The sequence below is a fragment of the Hyla sarda genome, unplaced genomic scaffold (genome assembly GCF_029499605.1).
Source record: "Hyla sarda isolate aHylSar1 unplaced genomic scaffold, aHylSar1.hap1 scaffold_369, whole genome shotgun sequence".
Classification (NCBI taxonomy): Eukaryota; Metazoa; Chordata; class Amphibia; order Anura; family Hylidae; genus Hyla; species Hyla sarda.
In genome coordinates, this window is record NW_026610388.1 from 4,664 (window position 1) to 18,373 (window position 13,710).

General features: G+C 44.3%; 3 non-coding genes and 1 pseudogene across 3 annotated transcripts; all 4 read left to right on the plus strand.

The window, feature by feature from the left end:
* The first annotated feature begins 241 nt into the window (after window positions 1-241).
* On the plus strand, window positions 242-427 carry LOC130332114 (U2 spliceosomal RNA). Its single transcript, XR_008874864.1, has one exon. It is a non-coding gene; the product is annotated as a U2 spliceosomal RNA (small nuclear RNA).
* A 2,087-nt stretch (window positions 428-2,514) lies between these two features.
* LOC130332053 (U2 spliceosomal RNA) lies at window positions 2,515-2,705 on the plus strand. Its single transcript, XR_008874807.1, has one exon. It is a non-coding gene; the product is annotated as a U2 spliceosomal RNA (small nuclear RNA).
* Window positions 2,706-4,796: 2,091 nt separating this feature from the next.
* LOC130332099 (U2 spliceosomal RNA) lies at window positions 4,797-4,987 on the plus strand. The gene has a single exon (XR_008874850.1). It is a non-coding gene; the product is annotated as a U2 spliceosomal RNA (small nuclear RNA).
* Window positions 4,988-12,119: 7,132 nt separating this feature from the next.
* Window positions 12,120-12,337, plus strand: LOC130332132 (U2 spliceosomal RNA; annotated as a pseudogene).
* Window positions 12,338-13,710: the final 1,373 nt, after the last annotated feature.

The following is a 13,710-nucleotide window of genomic DNA, read 5'->3' on the forward strand; positions in this document are numbered from 1 at the left end:
TGAGTGAGATGTACATCTATTACCTAAGAGACAAGAAACAGTTGGGGGCCAGCGAGGCAGCATCCATGTGGTGTCTGCCTCTATGGAACGAAATAACAGTATAATCAGTTTTTATGACATTTGTATAATGTTTTATCCTGCCATTTTTATTTTTTCTCCTTTTATTACTGGTTTTATTATTTGTATTTTAAAACTTTTGTGAACCTTTTATTATTTTGCATTTTAAATTTTGTATGGTTTCTTATTTATTCAATAAAATTTTGTTGAAACCTTATCTGTTCTTATCAGTTTAATATCTGATACGTCCCCTATCTGGGGACCATATATTAAATGGATTTTTGAGAACGGGGGCCGATTTCGAAGCTTGCTTCCGTCGCCCTATGCATTGACCCGATATGGCAGTATCTTCGGGTACAGTGCACCACCCCCTTACAGGGTTAAAAAGAAAGATTCCTACTTTCATTGCTACCTGCTTGCTGGCTAGCCAGCTAGCCAGCCCTGTGGGCCTTGCTGCTGCTGCAGCCAAAAAACAAAAGGTGGTGCTGCTGCTGCTTCTGCTGCTTCTGCTTCTGCTTGTGTCTGGCCGCTGTTGGAGCGTCCAGGCACAGGACTTCTGCTGCTGCTGACTAAATGGCCTCCTTAATTGGATCATTTGAGTAGCCAGCACACCTGTGCAGGTAGGGCATGACATGATAGGCAGCTGCCTTGATAGCGGGTGGGTGCTGAATGTTCCTAATTGACAAAATAAGATTAATGCTTATGAAGAAATATAAAATCTCATCCCTTCCCCAATATCGTGCCACACCCCTACCCCTTAATTCCCTGGTTGAACTTGATGGACATATGTCTTTTTTCGACCGTACTAACTATGTAACTATGTAACATAACATGGGGGGGGGGGGGGGGGGGGTCTCCTGGCTGTTCACACAGGTGTGTCATTGCTGTACATTGACCATGCATTGCTTCTGTGGTATTGCAAAGGCAAAGACAAATGCTTCCAGCCATCCATTGCACTAATGGATTGGTCATCAGCTGGCTGTCTATGTCCCGCATCAATATAGACCAAAGTACAGAGGGTTAGGCTATGCTATTGTGCACCTACCTGATGCATCAGAAGGTGCGAGGCCCTTGCTAAATTCTGTGCACAGACTTTGAGATCTATACTTTAGACTGTATCTAAACCTGCTCCAACATGGACTGACATTCTGGCCTACTTTCAGCCGATGCGACTTGTCTGTCGCTGAACAGTCGCTTTTTATGTATTCAGCACCTATGTATAATGTTGTAAAAATGCTCTAGAAGCTAAAGTCGCAGAAATGTCACACATATTTGGCCTGCAACTTTCTGTGCGACAAATTCAGACAGGAAAAATCAGTATAAATCCTTAGAAAATTATCCCCCAGTGTCTCCATCTGCTGGCGGTATTGAATAAGCATTGCTGCACTGATGGGGTATGCATTAGACGAAAAAAAAGAAGAAAAAGAAGAATAATACGCCCAGAAAAGAGGCGAAAAGGAGAAAAACGTAAAAAAACTTGAAAAAAAAGTAAGAGGAAGAGAAGGGAAAAAAAGGTGGAAATGGGTTTAAAAGTGATTTCGGCGGAGAAATATATATATATATATATATATATATATATATATACGCGCACACACACACATATATATAAACGTATTCTCCGTTGAGATATTGCAGCCGCTGCTGTGTCCAGGCCCAGGAGCCTTAGCACTGTGCTGTGATGTCACTCAATACCACTGACATCACTAGGTGTAAACAACATCTCTCCTTTGCTGTGTATGTGACTATGGAGCTGTTTGGTGATGTCGTCTATTATGGCCTTCATAGAAGCAACAGGAGATTGTTGCATCCATCTAGAACCCTCAGAACTACAGTGCTATGATGTCACTCACTTCCACAGGCCTTGCAGAGTGTAAACAACAACAACCCAGCTTTGTTGTGTATGTAACCATAGGGATTTGTGATGTCACCTAGAACCTTCACAGCAGCGACAGCTTTATGAGGAGCATCAGCACTGCTCTGCCTGAGCAGAACCATCACCGCCATAGGTTGTCAAATAACCCGGGTTTAACCCACACAGGTAAGTCCAATGGGGTGCAGGCATGTCCTCTATGCTTACAGCTTCCCGTGGGTGTTGGTTTGATACCGTTTGGGGACAGCCAAGGAGGCATCTGCAGGCAACAAAGGTAGGTGTGTGCTTGTGTGTGTGTTTCCTATGCAGATCCTAAGCCCAGTGTCACATGCAAGTAGGAGGAGTAAGAAGGGTTCCTGGCAAATCCGGGTTATGGATTGCATTTAAAAAGGCCCCGTGGGAGTGCAATGGGCCCCTGTCTTGCTGCTTAGCAATAATGGTATGGGTTTAGGTTCTGCTGTGTGTACTGGTGGTTGACTGCCCCCCAGCCCAGAGTGTGCATGGAAAATTGTCTGGCAGCCTCCCTGACAGCAAGCAGTGATAGTGCCCATGAAGGGCACCTTGTTGGGCCTGCCCCTTTCACGGTTATCGCTTCTCGGCCTTTTGGCTAAGATCAAGTGTAGTATCTGTTCTTATCAGTTTAATATCTGATACGTCCCCTATCTGGGGACCATATATTAAATGGATTTTTGAGAACGGGGGCCGATTTCGAAGCTTGCTTCTGTCGCCCTATGCATTGACCCGATATGGCAGTATCTTCGGGTACAGTGCACCACCCCCTTACAGGGTTAAAAAGAAAGATTCCTACTTTCATTGCTACCTGCTTGCTGGCTAGCCAGCTAGCCAGCCCTGTGGGCCTTGCTGCTGCTGCAGCCAAAAAACAAAAGGTGGTGCTGCTGCTGCTTCTGCTGCTTCTGCTTCTGCTTGTGTCTGGCCGCTGTTGGAGCGTCCAGGCACAGGACTTCTGCTGCTGCTGACTAAATGGCCTCCTTAATTGGATCATTTGAGTAGCCAGCACACCTGTGCAGGTAGGGCATGACATGATAGGCAGCTGCCTTGATAGCGGGTGGGTGCTGAATGTTCCTAATTGACAAAATAAGATTAATGCTTATGAAGAAATATAAAATCTCATCCCTTCCCCAATATCGCGCCACACCCCTACCCCTTAATTCCCTGGTTGAACTTGATGGACATATGTCTTTTTTCGACCGTACTAACTATGTAACTATGTAACATAACATGGGGGGGGGGGGGGGGTCTCCTGGCTGTTCACACAGGTGTGTCATTGCTGTACATTGACCATGCATTGCTTCTGTGGTATTGCAAAGGCAAAGACAAATGCTTCCAGCCATCCATTGCACTAATGGATTGGTCATCAGCTGGCTGTCTATGTCCCGCATCAATATAGACCAAAGTACAGAGGGTTAGGCTATGCTATTGTGCACCTACCTGATGCATCAGAAGGTGCGAGGCCCTTGCTAAATTCTGTGCACAGACTTTGAGATCTATACTTTAGACTGTATCTAAACCTGCTCCAACATGGACTGACATTCTGGCCTACTTTCAGCCGATGCGACTTGTCTGTCGCTGAACAGTCGCTTTTTATGTATTCAGCACCTATGTCTAATGTTGTAAAAATGCTCTAGAAGCTAAAGTCGCAGAAATGTCACACATATTTGGCCTGCAACTTTCTGTGCGACAAATTCAGACAGGAAAAATCAGTATAAATCCTTAGAAAATTATCCCCCAGTGTCTCCATCTGCTGGCGGTATTGAATAAGCATTGCTGCACTGATGGGGTATGCATTAGACGAAAAAAAAGAAGAAAAAGAAGAATAATACGCCCAGAAAAGAGGCGAAAAGGAGAAAAACGTAAAAAAACGTGAAAAAAAAGTAAGAGGAAGAGAAGGGAAAAAAAGGTGGAAATGGGTTTAAAAGTGATTTCGGCGGAGAAATATATATATATATATATATATATATATATATATATATATATACGCGCACACACACACATATATATAAACGTATTCTCCGTTGAGATATTGCAGCCGCTGCTGTGTCCAGGCCCAGGAGCCTTAGCACTGTGCTGTGATGTCACTCAATACCACTGACATCACTAGGTGTAAACAACATCTCTCCTTTGCTGTGTATGTGACTATGGAGCTGTTTGGTGATGTCGTCTATTATGGCCTTCATAGAAGCAACAGGAGATTGTTGCATCCATCTAGAACCCTCAGAACTACAGTGCTATGATGTCACTCACTTCCACAGGCCTTGCAGAGTGTAAACAACAACAACCCAGCTTTGTTGTGTATGTAACCATAGGGATTTGTGATGTCACCTAGAACCTTCACAGCAGCGACAGCTTTATGAGGAGCATCAGCACTGCTCTGCCTGAGCAGAACCATCACCGCCATAGGTTGTCAAATAACCCGGGTTTAACCCACACAGGTAAGTCCAATGGGGTGCAGGCATGTCCTCTATGCTTACAGCTTCCCGTGGGTGTTGGTTTGATACCGTTTGGGGACAGCCAAGGAGGCATCTGCAGGCAACAAAGGTAGGTGTGTGCTTGTGTGTGTGTTTCCTATGCAGATCCTAAGCCCAGTGTCACATGCAAGTAGGAGGAGTAAGAAGGGTTCCTGGCAAATCCGGGTTATGGATTGCATTTAAAAAGGCCCCGTGGGAGTGCAATGGGCCCCTGTCTTGCTGCTTAGCAATAATGGTATGGGTTTAGGTTCTGCTGTGTGTACTGGTGGTTGACTGCCCCCCAGCCCAGAGTGTGCATGGAAAATTGTCTGGCAGCCTCCCTGACAGCAAGCAGTGATAGTGCCCATGAAGGGCACCTTGTTGGGCCCGCCCCTTTCACGGTTATCGCTTCTCGGCCTTTTGGCTAAGATCAAGTGTAGTATCTGTTCTTATCAGTTTAATATCTGATACGTCCCCTATCTGGGGACCATATATTAAATGGATTTTTGAGAACGGGGGCCGATTTCGAAGCTTGCTTCCGTCGCCCTATGCATTGACCCGATATGGCAGTATCTTCCGGTACAGTGCACCACCCCCTTACAGGGTTAAAAAGAAAGATTCCTACTTTCATTGCTACCTGCTTGCTGGCTAGCCAGCTAGCCAGCCCTGTGGGCCTTGCTGCTGCTGCAGCCAAAAAACAAAAGGTGGTGCTGCTGCTGCTGCTTCTGCTGCTTCTGCTTCTGCTTGTGTCTGGCCGCTGTTGGAGCGTCCAGGCACAGGACTTCTGCTGCTGCTGACTAAATGGCCTCCTTAATTGGATCATTTGAGTAGCCAGCACACCTGTGCAGGTAGGGCATGACATGATAGGCAGCTGCCTTGATAGCGGGTGGGTGCTGAATGTTCCTAATTGATAAAATAAGATTAATGCTTATGAAGAAATATAAAATCTCATCCCTTCCCCAATATCGCGCCACACCCCTACCCCTTAATTCCCTGGTTGAACTTGATGGACATATGTCTTTTTTCGACCGTACTAACTATGTAACTATGTAACATAACATGGGGGGGGGGGGGGGTCTCCTGGCTGTTCACACAGGTGTGTCATTGCTGTACATTGACCATGCATTGCTTCTGTGGTATTGCAAAGGCAAAGACAAATGCTTCCAGCCATCCATTGCACTAATGGATTGGTCATCAGCTGGCTGTCTATGTCCCGCATCAATATAGACCAAAGTACAGAGGGTTAGGCTATGCTATTGTGCACCTACCTGATGCATCAGAAGGTGCGAGGCCCTTGCTAAATTCTGTGCACAGACTTTGAGATCTATACTTTAGACTGTATCTAAACCTGCTCCAACATGGACTGACATTCTGGCCTACTTTCAGCCGATGCGACTTGTCTGTCGCTGAACAGTCGCTTTTTATGTATTCAGCACCTATGTATAATGTTGTAAAAATGCTCTAGAAGCTAAAGTCGCAGAAATGTCACACATATTTGGCCTGCAACTTTCTGTGCGACAAATTCAGACAGGAAAAATCAGTATAAATCCTTAGAAAATTATCCCCCAGTGTCTCCATCTGCTGGCGGTATTGAATAAGCATTGCTGCACTGATGGGGTATGCATTAGACGAAAAAAAAGAAGAAAAAGAAGAAGAATACGCCCAGAAAAGAGGCGAAAAGGAGAAAAACGTAAAAAAACGTGAAAAAAAAGTAAGAGGAAGAGAAGGGAAAAAAAGGTGGAAATGGGTTTAAAAGTGATTTCGGCGGAGAAATATATATATATATATATATATATATATATATATATACGCGCACACACACACATATATATAAACGTATTCTCCGTTGAGATATTGCAGCCGCTGCTGTGTCCAGGCCCAGGAGCCTTAGCACTGTGCTGTGATGTCACTCAATACCACTGACATCACTAGGTGTAAACAACATCTTCTGGAAGAGGAGAAAATACAATTTGAACAAATAACGGCTAAATTAAATCAAACAATAGAGAATATAAAAATATTTAAAGAAGATTCTACATTTTCAAACAAAGAAAAAATATTAGAAGAAACAGTATCAAAATTTGTGGCATATATAAAAGAGCGGAAACATATACAGTTTAAACGCGATCTTCAGGACTTTAAAAATAAACAAGAATACGAAATTTTACGTAATTCCGGGGCTCAACCTCAAGAAACGGATATATCATCCTCTGAATGCGAGGAATCTGACCCTGAGAGACCACAAAGCAATTATTATATTCCAAGAGGTACAAGAGATAGAGGATATAATAGAGGTAGAAGGAGGGGAGCGAGAGGCCCCAGAGGATCAAGAGGAGGACGAGGTGGTTTTTTAGACAATCCGTCGAACATATCCAATTACCTGCTCAGGAGTGGGGCCCAATAAATATACAGGACACAGTAGGTACAACACATAGTGCAAACACTTCAAAAGATCTGCAAGTTATAAATTTATCAGGGAAAATACTAAGTGAGGCTGAAATGAATTTACTAGCGAGAGGACTCACCTTTGTTCCCACAGTAAAATTCGACCCATTTATATGGGTTAAAGATTTAAATTTGTTTACAAGAAAATTGAAATGGAGGAAATATTTCCTTCAACAAGATCAAAAACAAAGTAGAGAAATGGGGTTAGAATTAGAGGACATACCATTATTTCACAACATGGTCGATCTAACAAGAGAAGCATCGATGGGTGAAGGATTGGGGCCATTCACTAAATTACATAAAAAGAGTACAAGACCAGCCCCTATTGGAGACTATAGCAATATAGAAGTGTTTACAGATGTTGTGACTAAAGCCCTGAGATCCCTGGACCTAAGGTCCAGTGTACCACAAAATCTTACTAGGGCAGAAGAACAGGCACTGAGAACCCTGGAGCGGGATTCCTCCCTGGTCATCAAACCCTCGGACAAAGGGGGAAACATTGTATTGATGACCAGGGATGAATATAAAAGGATGTGCCTCGATCTACTAGATGACAGGCAATGCTATCAGCGTCTGCCGGAAAATCCTACTAAAAAATTTAGTGCTGAGCTATTACAGATATTGAATGAAGCTAAAACAGAGAAATTGATAAGTAATGCCGAATATGAATATCTAAAACCAGACATGCCACAAACAGCATGCTTTTATACTATTCCCAAGATACACAAAGGGTACCCCCCACTGAAGGGAAGACCCATTGTGTCAGGAGTGGATAATTTGACGCAAGCCCCAAGTCAATATGTGGACCAAGTACTTAGACCATTTGTATACTCATTACCATCATATGTACGGGATACAATGGATGTACTGAGAAGACTCGAGGGGTTAGTGCTTGAGGAAGGGTCCTATTTGGCGTCTTTGGACGTAGAGGCGCTATACTCGAGCATCCCACATGACTTGGGGCTTCAAGCCACAGAGTCCTTCCTAAAAACTAGGGGACTTCAATACACTCCACACAATGATTTTGTCATCCAATTGCTATCATTTGTCCTTACTAAAAACTATTTTGTCTTCGAGGGGAGGTCCTTCCACCAGCAGCGTGGAACAGCTATGGGGAGCCCCTGCGCCCCCAGTTACGCTAATCTATATTTAGGCTGGTGGGAGGACCAAACCGTATTCGGAGACGAAATGATTGAATGGACACAACATATCAGTTTATGGATACGATTTATAGATGATATCCTGCTAATTTGGACGTCATCCAAAAGCAAATTTGAAGAGTTTGTGCAAAGTCTGAACAAAAACGCATTGAATCTTAGATTTACCCACACAATTAGTCAATATGAAATTGAATTTTTGGACATTAAAATAAAATTGACAACTAATAACAATATTGAGACCACGCTTCATAGGAAAGAGACAGCCACTAATACCCTTCTCCGGTGGGAGAGTCATCACCCTCTCCCCCTGAGGAAGGGTATACCGACAGGACAATACCTACGGGTAAAGCGTAACTGCTCAAGTCTTTCGGAATTTCAAACCAAAGCTATGGAGTTAAGACAGCGATTGAGGGAAAGGGGATACCCCAATAAAGTCCTGAAAAAAGCCTATCATAGGGCCCTGAATAGCCCTAGGACAGAACTTTTGATTCCAAAACCTAAACAGGAGGGAGAGGAGATTCTCAGAATAATAGGCAACTATGATGTTAAATCGAGGGAGGTAAAAGAAATTTTCCAAAAATATTGGGAGATCCTGAAGGCAGATAAGACACTGGCAACAGTGCTACCAGAAGATCCCTCTATAACATATCGAAGAGGTAGAAGTTTAAAAGATAGACTCATTAGAAGCAATTTGGAACCAGAAACAAACCAGGAGACCTGGCTAAAAACGGGAGCAAAAGGTACCTATCCATGTAGTGGATGCACTGTATGCCCACATATCAAAAGGGGTAATCACTGTGTGAGTGCTACTAATCAAAAGTCATTTCCCCTGAAGCATTGGGCAAATTGCAACACGAAAGGGGTGGTCTATGTGTTGAGTTGTCCGTGCCCGGTCAACTATGTAGGTAAAACATTTAGAACATTGAAAAATAGGGTACAGGAACATTTGGCTGATATAAGGCATCGAAGAGACACCCCAGTAGGAAATCACTTCTCATGTAGCCACGACGGTGACCCTAGAAAACTTAAGGTACAGGTACTGGAAGTGGTTAAGCCCCCAGCCAGAGGGGGGAATTGGGATAAAATTCTCTTGCAGGTAGAAGCTAAATGGACATTTCTTATGGATTCAGTCAGACCCAAGGGATTGAATGAATTCATAGCATTTTCAAGCTTCATTTAAATGAGAAATAAATAATCCCTCCCCCAACGTCCCTAATATACTCCCTACAAAGTAAGAAAGACCAACAAAATAAAGTAAATAATAAATATATAATTTTTCATAGTTATATTGGATCGGTCAATGAATTTGCAGCTTCTCGGTAACAATGCGAATCTCCGTATTAATATATCATTGCAGCCTCAATAAATCCATCTAAACAAAAACTGACAGATTGGTTAGAACGTGTAGCAATACCCTAACCCTGACCAGAACACACTCCCCCATACACCTGGTCCCAATCACCTTCTCTGCACATAGACACGACAGGTAACTGACGTAGCAAGCAGTGATAGGTAGAACCAGAAAGGAAGGAGGGTGGAGTGGGAATGACGTCCTATTTAAAGAAGATACAATGGCGGCATTTGGTGCTGACCGCCATCAGTGTCGGACATCAAACAACATGGCTCTATACTTTTGATGAAAGAAAATGGCCTAATATGGTTCCTGAAGACCTGGCAAAAGAAACGCGTCGAACCTAGACAATGTGAACTGCATCCTTGATCTACACCAGGTTTTTCTTTCCATTTGCACTTTTTTCTATTGACCTCTCTAAAACAAGATATAAGGCAATGCATGCATGCAAAGTGTAAATGGATTCCTGTGGGAAAGGAAATATGATACTAAGTGAATAATAATTACGGAACACTTGTATAAAATATATCAAATATGCAAATGGATAACAAAAAGAAATAAGTGCATATTTAAATATATCAATATGATAAAGGTCATAAGTTGCTGACAATCGCATTATAGACTGTGCATACTAAATACAACTACAATTAATGACTACTAACGTTTGAACTCTACAAATTATTAAACTGGATAATATCCTCATATCTGCAATTGGCTCCATATATGCTGAACAATATGTGTGACCGCAATACAATGTGAATAGAGTCTTTACGTACTCAGAGGTTTATATGCAATCGTCCAATCATACCTGAATCTATTTGTGCATGAGTAACAGAAAGGCTACAAAGTGTGTGAAATATGCATGTGGTGATTTATTGGTATTATGATGATTGATGGGTTCACATACATAGTAATATACTCACTACAAGTAATAGTGAAGAATCGAGGTGTATGAATTACACCCTGAGTATTCACTATATAGAGCTCCACAGTGCAGTGAATATATACACCTCAGTATAATAATAATGAACAGATAACACTGTATGAATGAGGTGCTGTGGTGACTGCGAATGTCTCATGTAGAGGGTTCAAAAAGGCTGGGACATGAATACATCAATGTGAACAGAAAGCTAAAACCTAATAACGCAGAGTGGATATTAGAACTACAAAAATAAAACAAATACGAGGACGAACAACTAGGACCGTATATATTCATATGTGAATTAAATTAATCCCAATCGGAGAGTGTTATACAGTGGAGGATATATGCCTCAGCCGGTGATAAAACGATTTATTTAAGAACTTTAATCTGTAAACTATTCAAATATCACAACCAGTAGGAGTGTGAATAAGCACCAATATAAGGTGTTGGACATACGCCCAGAAGGGCAATCAACCGGCAGCAGTGTGAACAAACACATACATAGGGGTTCGTACATATACCCAGATTGACGATCCATTAGGAGGAGTGTGAACAAGCGCACATACAAGGTGTTGGATACACACCCGGGATGGTGATTAACCCTGTGTACCAATGAACACACTCATGTGGAGTACGACCAATATATCGCAACCGGCATGAATGTGAACAAGCATATAGCAATATGGGATTAATTGCAATTAAACACAGCACTATGAGCAATATATTACGGAATTGTTGTTGTATTGTACTGGTATTCCAATGTGGATGCGCTTATTACATACCGAAATAAGAAAAGGAGAATAACGCAGGCACAGCGGCTACCTATGTGAATAGGCACCGATACTGAGATTGATCGATAGACCTTTAACACACAGGAACTTATGAACATTGTTTGAACTCTCAGAATTATTACGGAATTATGAACATTGTTTGAACACAAGTTAATCATATACACTGGTGGCGGTTAAGAAAATAATTTTTCAAAAAAATTTTTTTTCCAAAAAAATCTTTCATTCATTATTTTGTTTTTTGTTTTTTGTACATTTTTTAAAGGATAAATTAAAAGCAATATTTTAAAGGTTCCCTTTACGAAAATTCTTTCTAAACAACATCTCTCCTTTGCTGTGTATGTGACTATGGAGCTGTTTGGTGATGTCGTCTATTATGGCCTTCATAGAAGCAACAGGAGATTGTTGCATCCATCTAGAACCCTCAGAACTACAGTGCTATGATGTCACTCACTTCCACAGGCCTTGCAGAGTGTAAACAACAACAACCCAGCTTTGTTGTGTATGTAACCATAGGGATTTGTGATGTCACCTAGAACCTTCACAGCAGCGACAGCTTTATGAGGAGCATCAGCACTGCTCTGCCTGAGCAGAACCATCACCGCCATAGGTTGTCAAATAACCCGGGTTTAACCCACACAGGTAAGTCCAATGGGGTGCAGGCATGTCCTCTATGCTTACAGCTTCCCGTGGGTGTTGGTTTGATACCGTTTGGGGACAGCCAAGGAGGCATCTGCAGGCAACAAAGGTAGGTGTGTGCTTGTGTGTGTGTTTCCTATGCAGATCCTAAGCCCAGTGTCACATGCAAGTAGGAGGAGTAAGAAGGGTTCCTGGCAAATCCGGGTTATGGATTGCATTTAAAAAGGCCCCGTGGGAGTGCAATGGGCCCCTGTCTTGCTGCTTAGCAATAATGGTATGGGTTTAGGTTCTGCTGTGTGTACTGGTGGTTGACTGCCCCCCAGCCCAGAGTGTGCATGGAAAATTGTCTGGCAGCCTCCCTGACAGCAAGCAGTGATAGTGCCCATGAAGGGCACCTTGTTGGGCCTGCCCCTTTCACGGTTATCGCTTCTCGGCCTTTTGGCTAAGATCAAGTGTAGTATCTGCATTTGGTCTGGTCGGAAGGTGTCTGTGGTACCCCGCTTCTCGGCCTTGGGGGATTGTCTCTCCTTACGGAGGGACTTCACCCCCTTGCTGCTATTGGGGAGCGGGCTTAGTCCACAGACAACGGGTTGCGATCCCCCTGTCTCTGGGACCTTGTGTCTCAGAAGGCATTTTCGGTACGTTGAGCGTTACCTGTAGCTTCGGAAGCACCTAGGGTACCCCCGACCTCTGCCTTGGGTAAGGGTTCCGCTTTTATAGCGGGATTCCGAGCCCCTGCTGCTATTGGGGAAGGGGCTTAGTCCCTGGGTGTGGAAGATGCCGTTCTCCTGGGCTTTCCCCTCTGGGGAAATGTCGATGCGAAATACCATCCGCATAGAGGTGTCGGAGAGCCATCGTCAGTTGAAGAACCTCCGCTTCATTGCGGAGGTGATTCTTCTTGACTACTTCCGCCTCAATAGGGAGGACATCCTGTGTCTAAATGACCAGGAAAGCCGTGGCCTGTATACCGTCACCTTCACGGCCACGGCGTGTTGCGATAACATCTATGCAACCTTGTCTGGTGCGGACCAGAGGGACGATCGACTCGACGGTCTTTCGTTCCAGTTCCTCTATGGTGAGGAACATATACCGTTGGTGGTGGCTATGCACAGCCCTCATGTGACCACGGAGGATATAGCCACTTTTCTTCGACGATACTGCGAAGAGGTGCGATTCGCAAACAAAATCTTGAACTCCGTGCGGTTCTGGAACGGCAAGAGGAAGTTCTGGGTCAAGCTCCGTAAGGATCCCGGTGGTATTGGGGGTCTTTGCCATCCGCCCCCAAATTTTGCCATCGGGAGAGTTCGGGGCTTCCTGTTCTATCCTCAAATGCCTATGTATTGCCGAAATTGCTTGAGGTTTGGCCACACCCAGGAGACCTGCGGCGCGGAGCGTGTGATTCGCTGCAATAGGTGTGGCCAAGAAGGTCACATAGCCTCAAGATGTAGCCATACGATAAGGTGCAACCTCTGCGGAGAGGAAAATCACGATTTTAATTCCTGTCCCCATAAAGCAAAAACTACGATGGGTGGGTCAAGGCTGGGCCCACCCAAAGAGGGGACAGGACAAAAGACGTCCTTTTTTAAGATGCCCAAACCCCAGATGGCAGGTACTGATGGGTCCAGGCCCAAGACCTCTGGTGCTCCATCGGGGGGCCCACCGGTGGTAGTGCTAGGGGGAGGCCATGGGGATTCCACGAAGCCCGGGCGGGTGATCGAGTTTACTGCCCGGGAAATTGAAAGACGTCGATCGACTTCCTACCTGGCTCAAGAGCCCGCCAAAACTTCTGAAGGGGGCTCACCTGTGGCGGGTGGCAGCCGACGGGCCTCGGTGGGGGCAGAGGTGGACCCAAAATTGCAGCATAAGCCAGGTACTGGCTTGGCCCAGGGTCGCCCTGCTCCGGACGAAGAGGCCCCGGTGAAAGCCCGCCGGAAGGGGAGCCAGGTGGCCAGGTCTGAGCCCGGTCCTGTTACTCCGCCTATACAGGACAGGGCCAAGAAGACAAGTGGCGCC